Below are 20,558 nucleotides of genomic sequence, written 5' to 3'. Positions count from 1 at the left end.
AACCATTTAATCAACCAATAGCATTTTTACGTGCCATGTGCCGTCATTAGTACTTCTCAAATATTATATCACTTACACCTCACAATAACTATGAGAGAGATCATTTTACAGATGGGGAGACTGAGGCACAGAAAGATTTAGTAACTTGCTCAGTGTGGACCTTAGATTTGTACCCAGGCAGCCTGCTTCCAGAGTCCACACTTTCAGCATCCATCTTTTTTATTTTTTTGGAGATGGGGTCTCACTCTTGCCGAGGTGCAAATGTAGTGGTTACGATCATGGCTCACTGCAGCCTTGACCTCCCCAAGCTCAGGTGATCCTCTTACCTCAGTCTTCCAAGTAGGTGGGACTATGGGAGCATGCCACCATGCCCAGCTAGTTTTCGTATTTTTTGTAGAGATGGGGTTTCACTGTGTTACCCAGGTTGGTCTCAAACTCCTGGACTCGGGTGATCTGTCCACCTTGACCTCTCAAAGTGCTGAAATTACAGGTGTGAGCCACTGTGCCTGGCCCAGCACACATCTGTGATGGGGATAAGAGAGTCCCTGCTCTGCTCAGGGTTAACTTAGGGGTAAGGCAAATGATATGGTTTGGCTGTGTTCCCACCCAAATCTCATCTTGAATTGTAGTTTCCATAATTCCCATGTGTTGTGGGAGGGACCTGGTGGGAAGTAATTGAATCATGGGAGTGGTTTCCTCTATGCTATTCTTGTGATAGTGAGTAGGTTCTCATGAGATCTGATGGTTTTATTAGGGGCTTCCCCCTTTGCTTGGCTCTTATTCTTCTCTCTCCTGCTGCCATGTGAAGATGTGTTTGCTTCCCCTTCTGCCATGATTGTAAGTTTCCTGAGGCCTCCCAAGCCCTGCCGAATTGTGAGTCAATGAAATCTCTTTTCTTTATAAATTACCCACTCTTGGGTATGTCTTTGTTAGTAGCATGAGAATGGATTAATACAGCAAGGTCAGAGGTCTGGGAAGACTGAGGCAGAGAGCTGCCCATCTCCTATTGTAAGCTTGCCTCCCTGTTTCTTTTTAAGTTGGTCACCTTTGTTTTGTCTTCCCTACCTTTCCACTGAAATGTTTATGGAAACACACAAATACTGACATATTTAATAGCACCAGGATCCTGGAATATTAATCTGTGATATGCATCTAATTTCCTTCAACCAAAACAGATGAAGTATTGAGGCAGAGGGTGGGGCCAAACGGGGAAAAGGCTAAAGGCACTCTCAGTCTACCCATCCCCAACCTGTATCTATATCTCTAAATGAGTCCTTCAGAGAGAAGGAAGCCTTCCTCACCCCTACTCTGTAGGAATTATGTTCTGAGGAGGCCAGGGTTCTAGATTCCCTCATTCCACCCTAGCAGTGCTCTTCCAGCAGTTCAGTGACGAGCACTCTAATGCCACTTGGGTGGAAGTGCATACGATAGGTAATGGCCATGTTGGGATGTGGATCTGGCCTTGGGAAGGAGCTAATCTTGAGACAGACATGGGCATTCAGAGGTTGGAGTTTGAATTTACTGTTCACACAGATTATTCAGGAGTATGTGACCTTCTCGTAGTAACATGATCAGTTGGCTGGTTTCTGAGACAGCCTATAACTCCCTGTGAACCATTGGAATTATAGTAAATATGAGACTAAAAACACTGGAAGTTGAAGAGAGAATTAGAGGCTGTCACATGCTCCAGCTCTCTGGCATAAGTTCTGGGCTTAAGGATTCAAATAGCACCCAGATGGCCAGCAAAGAAGAACCAAAGAAAGTCTTATTTTTAATTTTAATTTTTTTTTTTAGCAAAAAAGTCCTATGTCTAGGCAGACTTGGCTTTATTTTCTTTCTTTTGTTGGATCAGAAATGAGTAATAGAGGAAGAAAAGAAGCGCATGAGGCTTCAGAGAAAATCTGCCTCACAAAACAGAGAACATGTTACTCACAACGTAGAGAAAGAACTTACTTTTGAAAAAGATTGATGATAGTAAACTGAAGAACATTTTAGAACACATCTGACTTGTCTTTTCAGCAAAATTCATGGAAATATGTAGTTTATGATACAAGAAATAAAAATAAGATGATATGCCAATGTATGACATGAAGGGAGCAAGCTGAGAGGAGTTAGAAATAAAATAAGGTAAATGAAATTCATAAAGATGAAATATAAAGAAGCAAAATTAAAATTAATGTTAGATGCAGCACAGAGCAGAATTGGCAAGGTAGAAAATAGTCAATAATCACTTAATCTGTATGCCTCTATGCCTCAATGTCATCATCTGTTCAGTGGTGATAACCGTGGTGCCTGCTCATGGAGCCGTTTGAATAGTAAATGACATAAAGCATGTAAAGCTCTTAGCAGAGTATCTGGGATGAGGTATGCTTTTAATAAATATTAGCTATTATTTTTCTAATTAAAAACTTAATGTAAGAAATTAATGTGATCACAAAAAGTGAGTTTTTAGAGATTTTAATTGTGCATTTGAACTAATAATAGTGAGGTAGACACTGAACTTGGAATCATAAATCCTGGATAAACTTAAAAAACTCCAGCAGATTATAGGAGAAACAAAAGCAAAGAGATTAGGTACATAGAGAACAGAGAATGGCACTTAATAGAGTGCCAGCATAGAGATCACTGCTGTTCCTAAAAAGGAGACCAGTGTGTTTATTCTTTTGCATATAAGAAATACTTTAAAATATTTCCCTCCAAAATTTCAAAATAAAAAACAAAATTTTAAAAGAGACCAGAACAACAAAAGAAGTAACAGCGGAAGGTGAACTAGGAGAGAACTTTCTCAAGCTTAAGAAAAATTTTAATATTTTTTGAAAGGTCAGTAATACATTAGGAAAAATGAAAAAAAAAAAAGAGATAAATGTTTAGCAAAACGAGTGTTCTACAAGTATTTTATCCTGCTTCATTTTTCCTTCATAGCATTTATCTCACATACGTAGGAGTTTGTTGTTTGTTATCTACACATTGATGAAAATTCCATGTGGGCAGGGACTTTGTTTTGTTCATCATCGTATCCTCCATGCCCAGATCAGTGCCTGCCATATAGTAGGCGCTCAATAAATATTTGTTGAGTGCATGGGTGAATGCATACTGACAGGTCTTCTATAATGAGATTCCATAGACAATTTAATTTGGGAAGCTTTGCTTATCATAGCTCCCTCTTGGAAAGTAGCAATGCTCAATGTATGTTTTCCTTGGAACCCCAGCTTGGGAAAAGCTGACCTGTATACATACTGGTTAACAAGATTCTCCATGATCTGGCCCTCCATTATAAGTCTCATCTCATCTCATCAGTTTCTTCTTTCTTTCTTGCTCATTTCTACTCCAGCCACAGTGGCCTCCCTGTTATTCCTTGAACATATCAGGCAAGCTCTCAGTTCAGGGTCTCTGCATATGCTCTTCCCTCTGCCTGGAATGCTCTTCACCAGAGAGCCACATGGCTCACTCCTCACTTCCTTCAGGTTTTTATTGGAATGTTAACTTATTAAAGTGTTCCCTTAGGACCCTATTTAAATGGTCATGTTTCCAACTCCCTATACCCTTCTTCAGCTTTAACCTCCTTCCTAGTGTGTGTTATCCTCAGAAATCCCCTATAATAGAGAGTCCATGACATACTTATTCATTTTGTTTATCGCCTCTCTCCCCCACTAGCCTGAGAGGTCCCTGAAGGCAGATCTTTTTCTCTGCTTTAATTCTCTGTTCTTTCTCTCTGCCTTAATTCTCTGTTCTTCATTCTCTCTGTTCCATTCATTGCTATGTCTAGATCAGTGCTTTGCACACAGTAGGTACTTGACAAATATTTGTTGAATACCTGTATTAATAAATGAATGACCTCTAGAGGCATGAAGGAAGGAAACAATTTTCTCATAAAGGACAAAGATCAGATTGCTTTCAGACTTTGCCACAATTCTGAAAACTGCAAGATGATGGGACAATGTCTACGGAATTCGGAGAGGAAAAGGTTATGACTCAAGAGCATACAGTTCCCAGGCAAGTTATTCAATTGTGAAGATAACAGAAAGATATATATGCAAAGTCTATCATTTATGAACCCATCCTAAAATACAAAAAGCAAAGCAAATAAAATTCTTGAGGCTGTATTACACATGAATGAAATAAATCAAAGTCGGGGACACAGAAAAGGATAAATCAAGATAAAAGTCAGAACAGTGAACATTAAAATCAGTTAAACATATCTATTATTTTAATAATAATAAATAAGGTTACCTAGCAATGCAATTATCTGAGAAACAATTCCTGGAATAGAGGAACATAATATAAACAAACATAAAATTAAATATTAATAATCTGGGTCTAAAAATTCTAGATTATATTAATGAAAACATGTAAGTGGGTTAGGAATGGATTGGGGGTAAATTTCAAAATGATTTTTTACTCCTGTTACAGAAGAGTCATCAACATTAATGAACAGAAAAATACAGGTATACAGTATAGTTTTTACCAGGAAAAGACAATCATTTATGGGAATATAAGAAGGTTTTATACACTTCAATCAGCCAGAGAAGAAAAAAATCAAAGAGAACAGAGTTTATGGGAATATTTTTATATATTATTTCTAGTGCTTTTTATATTTTAAACTTTTTCAAAATTTAGAAAAACAGTAATAGTCTTGATGAAAAACAAAACTAATAGCAAAAAAGCACAAAGAACAGTATAAAATAACAATGCAGTAAGATCTAGAACTCTAGGTCTTTGTTTATTTTTATTTTTTATTTCATTTTTTTTCTGTAGACCTCCTCTGTGGACATGGGTCTTTAAATAGAATAAAATTTAATGCAAAATAAAGACTTTCAAATTGGATTAAAGCAAGAGAGTGAGCAAGCAAGCAAACAGAAACCACCTACAAACTTTGTATATGATTTAGATCTAAGTCAAAATGACATACAAGGACAAGATACACTCCAAAGTAAAAGACATTAAAATAAGGCAATTTGGCCAGTCACAGTGGCTCACACCTGTAATCCCAGCACTTTGAGAGGCCAAGGCAGGCTAATTGCTTGAGCCCAGGAGTTCAAGAGCAGCTTGGGCAACATGGCAAAAATCCATCTCTATAAAAAATAAAAAAATTTAGCTGTGTGTGGGGCATGTGCCTGTAATCCAGCCACTTGGGTGGCTGAGATGGGAGGATTACTTGAGCCTTGGAGGTTGAGGAAGCAATAAGCCGTGATTGCACCACTGCACTACAGCCTGGGCAACAGAGTGAGATCTTGTCCAAAAAAAAAAAAAAAAGGAAAAAGAAAAAAAAGAAGGTAATTTTATTTTGATAAGGAGACAAGGAAGCAATAATAGTCATGAATCTTGATGTGCCAAATAATGTAACATCATATCAGGAAAAAAGTGATGAAACACAATAATAGAAGAGGAATTTAACACAGACCAAAAATATAAATAAGGATACTTATGAGTTCAGTAATATATACCTTGACCCTTGGAAATTTAGATAAAATTTTTCCACTTTACTCCCACTTCCATACCTCAGGGCTGTCAAATGCTCTGTAAAATCTCCTGACCTCACCTTCTCCTGCTTCTCTTGACTTCCTTTTTGTTTCTGTGATGTTTAAATAGGAGGTAGAGTCTGGTCCCATTGTTTTGGAAGATTATTTTCAGCCTAGCATTCCCTATGAATCCACATTAGTTTCCCTGCTTTCCTCAGAATTCTGATAAACAAAGGCTTTCTATCTCTTTAGAAAATTATTGTTGATAATGCAATTGTTTCCAAACTTTTTGAATGTGAATCCCAATATGTAGAACATTTTGAGCATACAGTTTAAATATAAATGTTTGTTAATTATGTAGACATACCACTGAATTAAAATATTGACTTCTGTGCTTTTTAGACTGGTGTTCTCTGTCATGTTCACTATGCACTTCTCTGTTTAAAACCTTTTCAAGTATATGCTCCCAATAGTGCATATATTAATAATATTAATCTTCTACAATACTAATATAAGACATATGAAACATATACAAAATAGAGAAAAGATATAATGAAAATAAATACTGAATGTAAGTTTTAATGTTTTACCTACACTTGATTGGATAATCCTGTGCTCCCCTCTGTGATGCACACCCCAAAGTGGAGACTATGTTCTAGAGACGAAGCTTCTTTTCAAGAACTCGACATATCAATACAAATTGTTTACATGTTAGCTAAAAAGAAAAAAAATCAATAATTTCCCCAAATAAAAGTTATATGTTAAATTCTTTAACCACAATATAATAAAGATAGGAAACAATAAGAAAAGGTTAGAGGAAAAATAATTAATGGAAAGGTAAACAAAACCTTTGGATTAGAAACAACTTAAACCAACAGACATGGGATAGTTAGATGAAAAGAGTGAGAACATCATTTAGCAAACTTTTAGGATATGGTTAAAGCTGGACTCAAAGGTAAATACATCTCCTTAAGTGACTTCACTGTTAAAATGAGAAAGAATTAAAAAATCAAAGAACAACTTACATAAGAAATTACGAGAAAATGTATATTTTCAATAGGTAAAAAGCAATAGGTAAAAAGGTAGACAATAGGTAAAAAGCAATATTCAAGGACAGACACAGAAAGTGATAATTTAGAAATGAGAGAAAAAGGCTGGGTGTGGTGGCTTCCGCCTGTAATCCCAGCAATTTGGGAGGCTGAGGAGGGTGGATCACCTGAGGTCAGAAGTTCCAGACCAGCCTGGCCAACATGGTGAAACCCCGTCTCTACCAAAAAACAAAACAAAACAAAAATTAGCAGGGCATGGTGGCACATGCCTATAGTCCTAGCTACTTGGGAGGCTGAGGGAGGAGAATCACTTGAACCTGGGAGGCAGAGGTTGCAATGAGCCGAGATGGTGTCACTGCATTCCAGCTTGGGCAACAGGGTGAGACTCCATCTCAAAAAGAAAATAATAATAATAAGAAGAATAAGAAATGGGAAACAATAAAATTTACAATTAAACCCAAGAGAAGTTCCACGGATGTTAATAAAGTCTCTTACACAACTAGCAAGATGGTCAAAATATTACTACAAAACATTAGAAGTGAAAAGAGGTATTTAACTTTACAGAGTGAGTTTTAGGAATGATAAACAAGTAGCCAGATGTTTTATAGGTACATCTTTTCTAATTTATAATCTAAATATTTAAATCTCATGATAAATTGCTTTAGAACATAAAAGGGATAGCAAAATTATTGCAATTTCATACCAAAATTATATAAAGACAGGAAACTTGAGAACATTCTTACTTTTGAATGTAATAAGAATGTTGTATATTTACAAAAAATTTAGGACAGTAAGTCCAATCTTAAGAGAATAATTCACCATGAGCTACCAATTATTTCAGGACTGAAAGATAGCTTAATATTAGGAAATCTATATTAAAAATTAAGTTTCTGTTTGTTACTGTGTCAGGCAAACATGCCTGAGTGAATTTCCCCCAAATTGTGAGGGTATGTTTGAAATTGTTTGCCCTGATATTGTCTGTTTCTGCAGTATATAAAAAAAAATCACTTTTTGGGAGTGAGAATCTAGAGAGACCTCAAAGAGGTTAGCAGTCATTCTTCAGAGCAGCTGAGGGCAACAAGAGGCTCATGGTATCCATATTTAGCCATTACAACTCAGAAGAAACAAATGGTGGCTTCATATATGAGGCCCCATTGAAAGCCACAAGGGCAGACACTCCAAATTACTGGCATTGATTTGTAATCAAGCTGCTTTTCACATGGGCAATTCCTTATAGTGTGTTACAGGGAGAGAAACAGCAGAGATATGCTTATTTAACAATGGTCAATGATTTTCTAAAGTAATGCCAGTGGAGCCAAGAAGTCAACTATTATAATGTAAGAATAGGACAAATGTAAAAAGCGATATTATCATCTTGATGAAAATTATAAAAGAATTTGATAAGACTCCATATCTACTTCTGATTTTAAAAATCTTAATTAATATGGGCTTAAAGACTCTACTCAACAAAATTTCTGCCTTACACTAACAGTCAAAGCCATAGATACTGGTTAAATACAAAAGGCATTTTTATTGACATTAAGGATGCCCTTTATCCACGAGAGCCCTCTTTTCCCCAGTTGTGATAATCAAAAATACCTCTAGACATTACTGAATGCCCCCTAGGGAGCAAAATTATCCCTGCTTGAGAATAACTAATCTATGTTGAGAATCACTGTTTTAGAAATTCTAGTAAATGCAATGAGACAAGAAAAAAATTACAACTTGTAACTACTGAAAGAGAGGATTGTAATTACTTTCAGAAGGTGTGTTTATTATCTTCAGAAACTTAAGAGAATTAACTAGAATTGGAAGTAATAAAAAGAGTTCATTAAGGAGGCTGAATATGGAATAAATATACAAAAAAAATCCAAAATTCAAACAACAACCAGTTAGAAAATATAATAGACCAAGATTTTATTTCAATAACAAAAAATAGAAAATCTTAGGTAATAAACTTACCAGGCTGTGTTCTGGAATACATATGAAGGAAACATACAATTTATTGACAAAGGTGTTTTTTTTTTTTTTTTTTTTTTGAGACGGAATCTCACTCTGTCGCTCAGGCTGGGGTGCAGTGGTCGGATCTCAGCTCACTGCAAGCTCCGCCTCCCAGGTTTATGCCATTCTCCTGCCTCAGCCTCCCGAGTAGCTGGGACTACAGGCGCCTGTCACCTCGCCCGGCTAGTTTTTTGTATTTTTTAGTAGAGACGGTGTTTCACCGTGTTAGCCAGGATGGTCTCGATCTCCTGACCTCGTGATCCGCCCGTCTTGGCCTCCCAAAGTGCTGGGATTACAGGCTTGAGCCACCGCATCCAGCCGACAAAGGTGTTCTTGAATCCATCTCCAAGAATGATCTTTTCAAAATGAAAACATGTTACTGATTGCTTAACACTGTCAATGGCTTCCCATTGTCTTCAAGACAAAGACCTAAGTTTAAAACATGTCTTTTCTGGATCCTGCTGACTCATGCAGAGCTTTCCTTCTGCTCACTCCCTGGGCTTCAAAAGGACTCAGAATAATTGAACACAGCATCACATGCCATCCAATTCTGCTGTTTTTCAGGTGTATGCCCCAGAACTTTCATCTTACACAACACAGTTTTCAGCTCCATGCCTGCCCCATCACTCTTCTCTATATACATTCCATTAACCCATCAAAGTTTCTCTTTAAAGTAGTGATCTGGATCTGAATGCAGTACACTGAGTATAGTTTGACCAGAGCAAAATTGTGTTCCCTCCTTAATCTTAACATTTTACCTATTTATTAACATACAAATACATATGGACCTATATTTAATTCCTGGCTGTACCAATTATTAGCAAGACAGGTAACCTCTTTGATCCTCAGTTTCCCCTTCAATAGGATGACGATAACAGTACCTTCTAACAGGGCTGTGATATTAACTATTACCTAGCATATGTTCTTGTCACTTTTCTGTGTCCCAGTTAGTCACATTCTGAGTCTCCCACCTTCTTTTTTGCTTCATCCCATGGCTATTGTTCATGACAATATGACATCCTGGCTGGATTGTCATTGAAACTGATTGGCTGGGTTCCTTGCCTCCATCTGCTCCCCTCAAATCCTCTTTGCAGAGTGATCTTTGTAAAATGCAGGTTATATAAAATAAATTCCCTATGCCTTTGATGGCTCTTCAATGCCCACAAGTTATCTGCAGTTGGGCTGCATCTAGTTTTCTGGCATCCTCTCCCACTCTCTCTCTCTCTCTGGTTATCCCATACCCTAGTCTGGCTTATCAGTTCCTTCTCTTGCAAAGCCATGGCCTGAGAAAGGAAAATATTTCCATATGGACATTTCTGCTCCAACTGATTTCTCAACCAAGACAGAAAAGAGTACAGCAGAATGTCTCCCATTGGAGCTACACCAGAGAGAGGGACCAAGGAAAGGCTGTGGGCTGGCCAGGACAACAAGCTGGATTTAGATGGGCTTCTCTCCCAGAGCCCGGGAACTGGCCCTGGGGCTCCTGAGGCCCCATTTATGAGCACAACAACCCCCCCTCACCCAGCACCTCATTGGTCACGGATACTTCCATTTCACGGTCAATTGACCATAATTTCAATTACGTAGGAAGCTTTTATTTTGCATGCAAATTCCAAAATGACTCAGAAATCTGTGGAGAGGCCTATGTATAAAAGACTAGGAGTTTAAGTCTGAAAGGTGGGAAATACTGCATTTTTTACATAACCATCCTTACCAGCCTCAGCATACTCAGAGGGTGTAGTGAGTAGCAATTATTGAGAGAATATCGCAGGTAAAATATCTGGCACATAGCACATACTCAATATTAGTGGGTCTAATGGTTTTTATTTATTTTAGCAAGGTCATTTAGCTAAATATATATCTAAGACATGTTTATATCTTAAAACACTTTGCATATTAATGCATTTACAAATTAGAAAAAAATTGTTAGACTAAGAGTCTTGAGGGTTTAAAAAATTTTTATTTTACTGTGATAAGAACACATGAGATCTAACTTCTTAACAAAATTTTAAGTATATAATACAGTATCATTAACTGTAGGGGCAAGGTTGTACAGCAGATCTCTAGCACTTATTTATCTTGTGGATCTCCAGTTTTGATTTGGAAATTCAGACTCTGATTTAAATAAGAGGATTTTAGCCTTAGATGGTGTGAGTTTCTCCCTCCTCCTCCTCTCTGCCTTGGCTTGAGCTGACAAAGCAAACTCCAGGCAGAATGGCTGCAAAGCAGGCTGTCCAAGGTCTGATCCCATGAGCGGCTCAATAAATGGTAGAGAGGCCCTATGGACAAGAGGTTCTCAACCTTGATTGCTCATTAGGATTACCTAGGCAGCTTTTAAAAGCCTTGATTCCCAGGCCACCTTTCAGGCAAATTGAATCAGAACCTCTTGGGGAGGTAGGGGAGAGAAGACAAAGGACTTTTTGAAGCTCCCCAGGAACTCCAATGTGCAGCTGAGGTTGAGAATCATCATTCTACTGGTGCAGACACTATAGTTTTCCTTTTGCTTATAAGGCCCTTATATAAAAAAAAAAAGGCTTCCCTCAGTGTCCAGTCTTTTGCCTTCAGCCATGTAAGGACACAGTGTTCCTCCCCACAGGAACACCCCCCTCAGAAGGACACAGCAACAAAGCACCATCTTAGAAGCAGAGAACAGCCCTCATGAGGCAACAAGCCCGCTGGTGCCTTGATCCTGTACTACCCAGACCCCAGAAATGAGAGGACAAAAATGTCTGTTCTATTCAATTCTGTTCTATATAATTTCTGTTCATATATAATTCTGGTCTATATAATTTGTGTTGAGATATTTTGTTACAGCAGCACAAACGTACTAAGATGACCACTATGACACTGTCTTTAAGGACAAAGAAGGGACCTAAGGTATGCTAAGAGCCTGCTGTGCATCAGACCCTCTGTGCTGGGAAATTTCCCTACACTAAATCCTCATAATCACACTGTAGGTATTATCATGTCCATTTTCAGGTGAGGAATCAGCAGCTCAGAGGGGTGAAGTGACTTGCCCGGGGTGACTTAAACTCCAGTAAGTGGTGGAGCCAGGAGATGAAGCAGGTTTGTCTGACTCCAAAGCTGTGGTCTTTTAGTTCCATCAAGTTGCCAATCATGCCATGCCTTGAGTGGGTTTTTGGCTATTATTTCCCTATCCTAAAGCTGAATGGAATAGTGTTTATGCTCTTCTCTGTTTCCAGAGGGGAAAGTGTGAGATAAACAAGAGCCGAGATACAAGGACTATCATGCATCCTTGTTCCTGATCTTAATGAATCTTCTCTAATAACTTCAGGACTCAGGACATCCACATTACATGCAATCCTGCATGTACACTCATGCACAAACACCTTCACTCATACACAAACAGAGATGTGTACTTACACAGATACCTTCACTCGCACACAAACACAGATATACATGTATTTACATGTGGTCGTTAAACAAATTCCCATGGAGAACCTATGATGTACCAGGCACTGAACAAGTATATTTACCTGATTATACAAGGAGATGGCTTGTTGAAGAAAAGGTTAAATGTATAAACTGAAAACATATGACTTGGATTTTGAGTACAGTTTCTCAGCTGTGTAAACTCAGTCAAGTCACTTAACTTGAAACTTTTTCTTTTCCTGCCGTTATTATTATATATAAGACTTTATACATGCATCGCTCTGAGTGTGGCGTGAGGGGGAACGGTTTTCGGGCCAGTGGCCTCAGAGTCTCTCCCTGAAGTCGGTTGAGGCTCCAGTGGCGGCAGCAGTGTCTGCCCTGATCCCTCTCATGCTGAGGTGTCAGCTTCCACAGGGATCAGGTATCAAGCCAGGACCGGCCAAGGCCAGCCAGAGGAGACCTGGAGGCTGGGGGTGTTGGTGTGGGTGTGTAGCACGGTGCAGGCATGAGCTTGAGCTGCCCCCACCTCGACTCTTCCTTATTCCTTGAGCAGCAGGGGCAGGCGTGGGCATCCTTTCTCCTTCTTGGAATTTGCCTTGCTGCTCCCAGGGCTAAGGCTTGCCTGCAGCCTCCTAGACAGACAGACAGACAGACAGATGGACAGCAAGCCAGCCAGCCAGACATCTCCAGGGAGGTAGCCCAGTGCTATGGTTAAGAGCATGGGCTCTGGCCTTGGATCCACCTAGGTGACTCTCAGCCTCCCTCTATGTTTAGCTCATAGCCTGGTGCACAGTTACAGATCTCTGATGTCCAGTGATGGGCATATATTCACTCGCCTTGTTTTAATACTGAGACTTATTCAGTTTTCTTGGCTTTAGTTCTTAAAAATAAATCAAAACTGATTTAGAGAATGTTTGGGCCTATCAGAAAGTCATTTTCCCCTGGCTGTCCTTAGTAAGACCCTGCAGAGTCACAGTGGAAACAAAGTGTGCTAAATTGAACAAACAGATGGACACGGGCCCTATGCCCAGAATCACTGGAGACCCTTAAGGAACCACTTTGGCAGAAGAGCTGCACCAGTGTTGGGCTGAGGAGTCAACAGACCTGGATTTGAGACTGGACTCCAATACTGTGCAACCCTGGGTAAGTTACTTGACCTCTCTGAGTCTCAGCTTCCTCGTCTCCACTTTTGAGTAATGGTCTCAAACAGTGTGTTTTGAACTACTGACTTTAACCTGTCTACTGCAGTCTCACGTCTGAAACAAGGTCAAATTCCCCTGTTGGGAATGTTCGTCGTAATTATTCTTTCCTCTATAGGCCTCATCCCCCTTGTTGCCATATATTTGCTTGGGGGATCATTTGATTACAGTTTATTTCACTTGAGTACAAGCTCCATGAACAAGAACCTCATCTGACTTGCTCATTGCTGTAAATCCAGGTTAGCCCAGGGCCTGGCACATAGTAGGTGGTCAGCAAATATTTGTCAAATGATGAATTCAGGAGTGGCCAAGCTCATCCAGTCAGACAAAAAGTAGCTTGTGTCAAGAGTCACTGGGGACATCATGTCACTAGACAGCCCAGTATAACTGCCTCTGTGCCTCCAGGCTGAACTGCTTCAGACAGAGCAAGAGAATGCTAGGGAAGTCAAGCTTCCTTCTATCCTGTAGGGTCATTCCCATGGTGCTTAGTGGGAAGTCTGGGCTTGGTGACATTATTTGTGGGCTCTTGTCTTCCCATCTGAGCCCTGCAGGGAAGGCAGTGTTTCCAGGAGAGAGCCTGGGTCTGGGAGTTGGGAATCAGAGCCTTGCTGACATAGCTTCAGGACCTAAGGTGGAAACGCAAACATCCCTGATAATAGTGCCATACCACCCAATTGTCATGAGGATTCAACGAGATCATGCAATTGAAGCATCAAACAATGGTAGCAATGATAGTGGATTATAGCATATTGAATGAAAGAAGAATCTCTGAGCCCATAGCGTTAGCAATAAATAAACGAATACATAAATAGATGGGGAGAAGGGAACGCTCTCCTTTACAGTATAATGTCACTCAGAAATGTAGAAGACATGATGGATTTGCAAAAATCACCATTTTGCAACCATCCCAGTATAATTGATTTAGGCAACAATTATTGATAGAGACTAAAACAAGTGCAAGGATACTTACATCATCTCACAGTATCTTCTCACAAATTACTGATAAATCACAAAGGGAAAATAATCTCTTTACGGTGGAGAAACTGGGGGTGACCACCTTAATCGTGTGATTGAAGTCAACATCACCAATGGGACGGGTAGAACACATTGAGAAGGATACAGTATCACTTTTGTGGTATGTAAGCCAAACATGCGTGACTGGAATCTAATCATGAGGTATCATCAGACAAACACAAACTGAGTTACCTTCTACAAAATAACTGGCTTGAACTTTTCAAAAATGTCAAGGTCATGGAGGGCAGAGAGAGGCTAGGGGACAGTTCCAGAATGGAGGACTCAAAAGAGTGATCCTGCATTGGACCCTAAACTGAGAAAACAAATGGCTATGAGGAGCATTCTTGGGAGAACTGGCAAAATTGGAATATAAGCCGTGAACTAGATAACAGCACTGCATCTATGTTAATTGCCCTATCTCCCTCATTGTACTGTGATATGTAAGAAAATGTCCTTGTTCTTAGGAAATTCACCCTGAAGTCTTCTGGGGCTGAGGGGGAAAGGAGATAAGCCGAAGCCTTGGCTCCTGGCTTAACTAGAGACTGATACAAACAAGGCTACCTTCTAGGTGTTCCTAGGAAATATGCCCCTTCCGGAGGAACTCAACCATTTGAGGAGAGATGAGGTATTGCTATGCTCTGCAGACAGAGGTGAACTGACTACAATTAACCCTCGGAGCTATGCCAGCAACTTTGCACAATTGGGGAATGGGGATTCTTGACCGTGATAATCCCCCAAAACTTCCCTCCCCCACGCCATCAGCTCCCTGTCACTCAGAGAACCGGCCAAAGACATAATGTTCTTCTGTTTATGTACCATCCGTGCTCCCAGTCAGAACCCGCTAGAAAATACATCCAAACAAAATTAACTTGACAGGGAAATGGATATTTGAATGAAGCCTCTGCTTAAAACAATAATTTATCATGTTGCATCGTACATCTCTACAAAACCAGGATCACGGGTGGCTTAGCTGAAATGAGGGAATTCATTACTCCCAAAACATCTCTGGGACTCATTTCACAGGAGTCAGGGGTTGTAGGGAATGAATGAGGGAACAGACATCGACCAAGCCCCCCAAATGTGCCAGACAGACACTGTTGAACTGTTTTCATGTATAGCCTCATTGAATCTGCACAGTTACCCTGAAGACAATTATCCATTGCCCAACCTCATGAATAAGGAAATGGGGACTCTTTAGAGTCTGAGGGCCTAGCTTGAGGTCACCCAGCTAGGACATTATGGGCCAGTGTTTTGAGGTGGTAAGAGTCACCATTACCCTTATCAAGGCCAGAATGGGATACCTCACTCCCTGCATAGCTTTCTGACCTCCTGAGCAAGCCATACTTTTATTTGTGGGTATGAGAAACCACAAACCCTGTCCTGGCCCCAGGACACATACACCTCCTGGATGCTCTTACAGATGTCCAGCAGATGTTGGATAACCACAAGTGAAGTGGAGTGGAGTGAGGAGTCCCAGTTAGAGAGCTCAAGAAGGTCGTTCATGTCATTTACTCAATCATTTACTCATTCATTCATTCATTCATTCATTCATTCATTCATTCATTCATCCATTCATTCTGCAAACACAAATTGCGTTCTTATTATGTACTTAACACTGGAGATATAACATGGAGCTTAGAGTCTTGAGTCTCAAAGTCTGGTCTCTGGACCAGCAGCGTCATGTGGGAACTTTTAGAAATGCAAATTCTGAGGCCCCACAGCAGACCTACTGAGTCAGAAGCTCTGGGAGGTCAGGCCCGGCAAGCTGTGTCTTAGCAAGGCCTCCACATGATTCTGATGCTAAAGTTTGAGAACTACTACACTCAAGGGCATGTAAGATGACAGGTTGTGATAACAACAAGGACAGAGGTACACGACAGCTCAGGGCTCTGACTGTTGTAAACAGAGCCCAGAATTGCATAGAGATGCCCTTGTCACTTCCATCATGTCTGGGCATCTGGTCTTTTCTTGCCCCCAGACTATGCAACAAGTGACTCACAGCCTAACTTAGCCTTGGTACCCTGGTCTTGCTAGGAGCCCAAGGACACCCTGTGGGACTATGGTGGGGAGAGCTGACAGGAAGAGAGTCAACCGGGCCTCAAAATAGCAAATTCCTTCTTAGGTCATATCTCCCCGTCATTAAGTGAGGGATATTTGTAAGTCAGCTCGAATCTGCAATAATCAATGATTCAATTTGTTGGCATAAAAAACTGGGCATGGGGTTTGAGAAATACTTGGGACAACAGTTCATAAATTACAGTGTGCAAAAAATCTTACAGGGAGTTTGTCAAACATTCAGACTGCCAGGCCACACAATCAGGTAAGTCTGTGGCAGATCTCGGGGAGACCTAGAATCATATAAGCCCCGTGTGGATCTCAGGGCAGGTGGTTTGAGGAAGACCCTTGGTGAAATGTAGTCTTGTGAGATATGCTCACAGGGGCCAATTCTCAATTTGAGCTACATGCCCAGGCTTCTAACCCGACCACCCCTGGATTCTGGACACCTGGAGACAGGTTTGTGGTTCCGTACAGTTTTCTCGGAAGCTGATGAGTAACTATTCTCATCTTATGGGTGATATCAGGGATTAGAAAGGACTTTAGCTTGGCTGGGGAGCGGTTAATGGCTCTTTATGCAGCAGAAAAACAATGAAGGCATTCTCATTTTATGAAAGTCGCTTCGAAATCTAATTAGAATATGAAAGTTGAGATCTTAGTCTATTTTTAAACAGAGCATGAGTTCAGTAGGAATAGTCAATGCTGGAGCTGTGAGTTGCCCGTCAGCCTCTCACTGGGGCAGGCAACGAGCTTTTTTCTGGAAGAGTCCTTGGTAATGGGACAACTAGTTAAAGAAGCAAGGGACAAGAGTCAGAGACAGATGAGGGCTCTGCCTATGCAGGAAGAGCTAGGGGCAGAGATGGGGAAGGCCATGAAATCTCCAGACCCTCTCAAATGTCCCCTCTGACACACCTGCAGGGAAAGAGTGGGTAGCTAATGTGTGGTTGGTGTGTGGCCTCCTCTGTTGGATTAGAGGAAGCAAATACATCTTATTTTGACTGTCAAGGATAGCTGTGGGGGTGGTTTAGAAAAAAAAATGAATTGTTGGAGGCAGATCCTAAATTGAAGTCCAGCCCTGCTCACTGACTGTGTGATTTGGAAAATCTTGAAATCTTTCTAAGCCTCAGTTTTCCCATCTGTAAAATGATGGTACTAATACTGACCTTAGGAATGCTTAAATGAAATTATAATAGCAATCATAGCTAATATGTATTGAGCATTTACTATGTGCTTTATGTGCACACATTATCTCCGTTGGTCTTTACAACAATCCTATGAGGTTTAGGGAGGTAGAGGGACTTGCCTTATTAATGCAAGGAAAGCATTCAGATAGTGTCTGGTACAGAATAGATACTCAATTAATATTCATTTCCTTTCCCCCTCCCGGGGGATGTTAAGGAGGCTCCTTTTTGGAGAACTGAGAACTCTCTGCTGCATTTCCCCAGCAGGCAGTGACAGCCAATTGCTTAAGTCTCCTGAGCCATAGCAAGGGTTGCAAAATCACTGGTGGCGTATTTCTGATCCTGGGACTGTCAAAGGCAGAGCAGGCAGATTTGTTGGCACCTGCACAAGCCAGATTGCATAGAACCCAGAGACACTCATGTGACAACCGTGGGGACATGTCCCAGGAACATCCCACCCAGATTTGCCTTCCTTGAAGAAAAGTAATGCAAAAGGCCATTTTTCACTTTTAAATAGCTTTCATTCTACGTCTTAATAAATGCACGTTTGTTGATTTGTGTAAGCATGATGTGGGAAGTCTGCAAATGGATGTAATCTGCACCGAGGGCACATGTAAGCACCAGCGAGCACTTTTGAATAATGAATCCCTCCCGTAAAAGACGGACGCTATTCATAATAATTCCTTGCTTTTCTCATTTTGCTGCGTACAGTAGCGATTAATCAATTTGCAATGTTATGTCACCCGCAACAAATTGCTAGCACCAAGACAAATTTATTGCTTTATGATAAAAGAACTTGTTTAGGTAGAAATAAATTAAATTTGGGGGCTTGTGATTTGGGTTTGATGTTCACATAGGTGACCCATAGAGAGTGGGCTGGGGAGGTGAGAGGTCCAGATGATTCCTGCCTTGACCTGGCACCCAAGAGAGGGATGCAAATGCAAGAGGGTGTTTGCTCAGTTACTGACCCAGAGACAGTGCAGCTCTGATGGGAGAGAGTAACGCTGAGAGCTTGTGGTTCTCGGGAACGTCTGCCGGGCTCTCCGCGTCAGTCAGTAATTTAGAGCTTTTAACAGAGAGGTATGGACAATCAGCAGTGCTCAAGGGAAGTAACTCTCTTCTCCTTCTAGGCTTCTCCTGAATCCTAATATCCCAATTTACCTCAAATTGACAGTGAAAGGAACCTACATGATAGGAACTGGGAATGAGGTTCAGAGGCTGGAGGATCAGAGAGGTCCTGATTCCTTTATTTATTGATGCTTCTTTAGTATTAAATATTGCAGAAAAATAGGCTGAATGGCATTACCAAAATTGTGGTGTAATAAATATTACATTTAGCCAATGAATCCTTTTAATGCAGAGACACAATTTAATTCTGTATAATTGTGCTATTATCGCCGACACTGTCAAATCTTCAATTTGAGGCCTTTCCTGGTTAAAAAAAAAAGCTGTGCTGAATGGGTAATGTGGTCCCGGCCATGGCAAGGGGGACCTGGGGACATGCATTCCCATTCCTCTATATCAGATTAGTAGCAAAGCAGCTCAGGAAAGCACTTTGCCTGAGGACCCAGAGTCAGGGGGTATCGCAGGAGCATTGGGCTTCCAGGACGCCACACACATTTGTCATTAATTTATACTCCATTAATTTGGGATCTGCAGTGGAATCAAGGGTGGATGCATTAATGCTGCCCTCTCCCAGTACACACACACACACACACACACACACACACACACACACACACACACTCAGGACCAGGGCTTTTTCTTAAGCCATCTGATAGTCTAAATGATTTGTGAAAAGCAGGTTTCAATTAGGAACAACATCAGTTCCATTGCCCATGGAAATGGATTTCTCTGCCCCAGCTCATCGAAATCCATTCCTTTCTGCTCTTAAAGCAGGAGCTGGGATCACCTCCTGAATGCCTTGATACACCCTGTCCAACTGCCAGGGAGAGAGCCCCAGTGAAATTTTAGGGCCATGGTCTCTGTCATGTTTGTCTGGTTTCAGCCTCGAGGGAGTGGGATGTGAAGGCCTGCTGCCTGCAGAGGCTTCTGCAGCCTTTCTGCAGGATCTAGGAAGTCTCTTGGTCACTCTAAAACCCAGTGTCCACATCCAGAGCCCGTGAACAATGCGGGGCAGAGCACTGAAGCCCTCTGGCAGCACCCTTTCCACTGCCTTGTGGCCAGGGGGTCCCACGGCAGCCTCAGAGGGTGCTGGACTCACCTGATGACGGCTTCTTTTACTGTCTTCCCTTCTGCCTCCTCGCTGGGCTCCAGCCAGCCCAAGTTCCCTCATACGCCTGTCCAGGCCTGCCCACTCCCTGGCCACCTCCTCAGCTGGTCCTGCAGAGGCTCCAACCCTGGTGGGGCTGCGTTTCCCCTGTTCGTGCTGCCCTCCCCCTGGCTAATTCTGATTATTTCTCCTTCTCCTTGCTCTCTTGGGCGCCTTTATTCCTGACCGTGCATTTTCTCTGGACTCAGGATTAAAAAAACCCACGCTGCTAATATCCTTGTCAGCCTTTTCCTGAATCATTGCTGGGCAGCTCCAGGGAGCCACGGGCCAGTGCCTTCTGACCGGCAGACTCTGTCCCTGGGCCTTCCTGTCCTTGGGGTCCTGGAGCTCTCTGTCTGAGCCTCCTTGGCCGCTGAAGCAACACCCAGAGGCCTGCATCCTCTGAGAAATGCCCAGCCAGGGTTGCAGATGGAGCCAAGAATTGAAACTCTGGCTGAGTCTTTCCATCTCATAGGTGATTTCTCTCAAACGCCAGATAATGTTTAAATTTTGAAGTGCTTTTCTCCACGTGATCTCATTTACTGTTATTGTCCCTGTTTTACAGATGAGCAAGCTGAACCTCAGAGGGCTTAGTGATTGGCTTGAGGCACAGCTACCAAGGATCAGTGACTGAGGTATGGGGGAAATAATCGTCTCTATCTGACAGATGAGGAAACTGAGGCTCACGTTGCTGAAAGGGCTTGTCCCAAATCATACAGCAGTAAGAGGTGGTGATAGAAGTGGGTTTCAGGCACTGTATCCTCCAGGCCAGAGGTACAGAGTCAAGCTCTGTTGCCCGCACCAGCCCTGGTCACAGGGGCAGTGCTCAACTCTGCACAGGGGTTTGTTCTGCATTGTGCATAAAAAATCAGGTCAGTCCAGCAGGGAAACACCCACCAGGCAGTACTCAGGAGCCCCAAGTCCAGGAGTCAGAG

General features: G+C 41.5%; 1 long non-coding RNA gene across 2 annotated transcripts in view; it reads left to right on the top strand.

Moving 5' to 3' along the window:
- LOC107131116 (uncharacterized) overlaps window positions 1-20,558 on the top strand; it is a 294,115-nt gene that overhangs the window by 267,371 nt on the left and 6,186 nt on the right. For both annotated transcript variants that reach the window (XR_001494152.4, XR_010578668.2), the window contains one exon: window positions 20,189-20,258. This is a non-coding gene — a long non-coding RNA (uncharacterized lncRNA). The remainder of the gene's footprint in view (window positions 1-20,188; window positions 20,259-20,558) is intronic.

The sequence above is a fragment of the Macaca fascicularis genome, chromosome 10 (genome assembly GCF_037993035.2).
Source record: "Macaca fascicularis isolate 582-1 chromosome 10, T2T-MFA8v1.1".
NCBI lineage: Eukaryota > Metazoa > Chordata > Mammalia > Primates > Cercopithecidae > Macaca > Macaca fascicularis.
The sequence above is the reverse complement of the archived record's forward strand: the minus strand, read 5'-3'. Positions and strand labels throughout refer to the sequence as shown.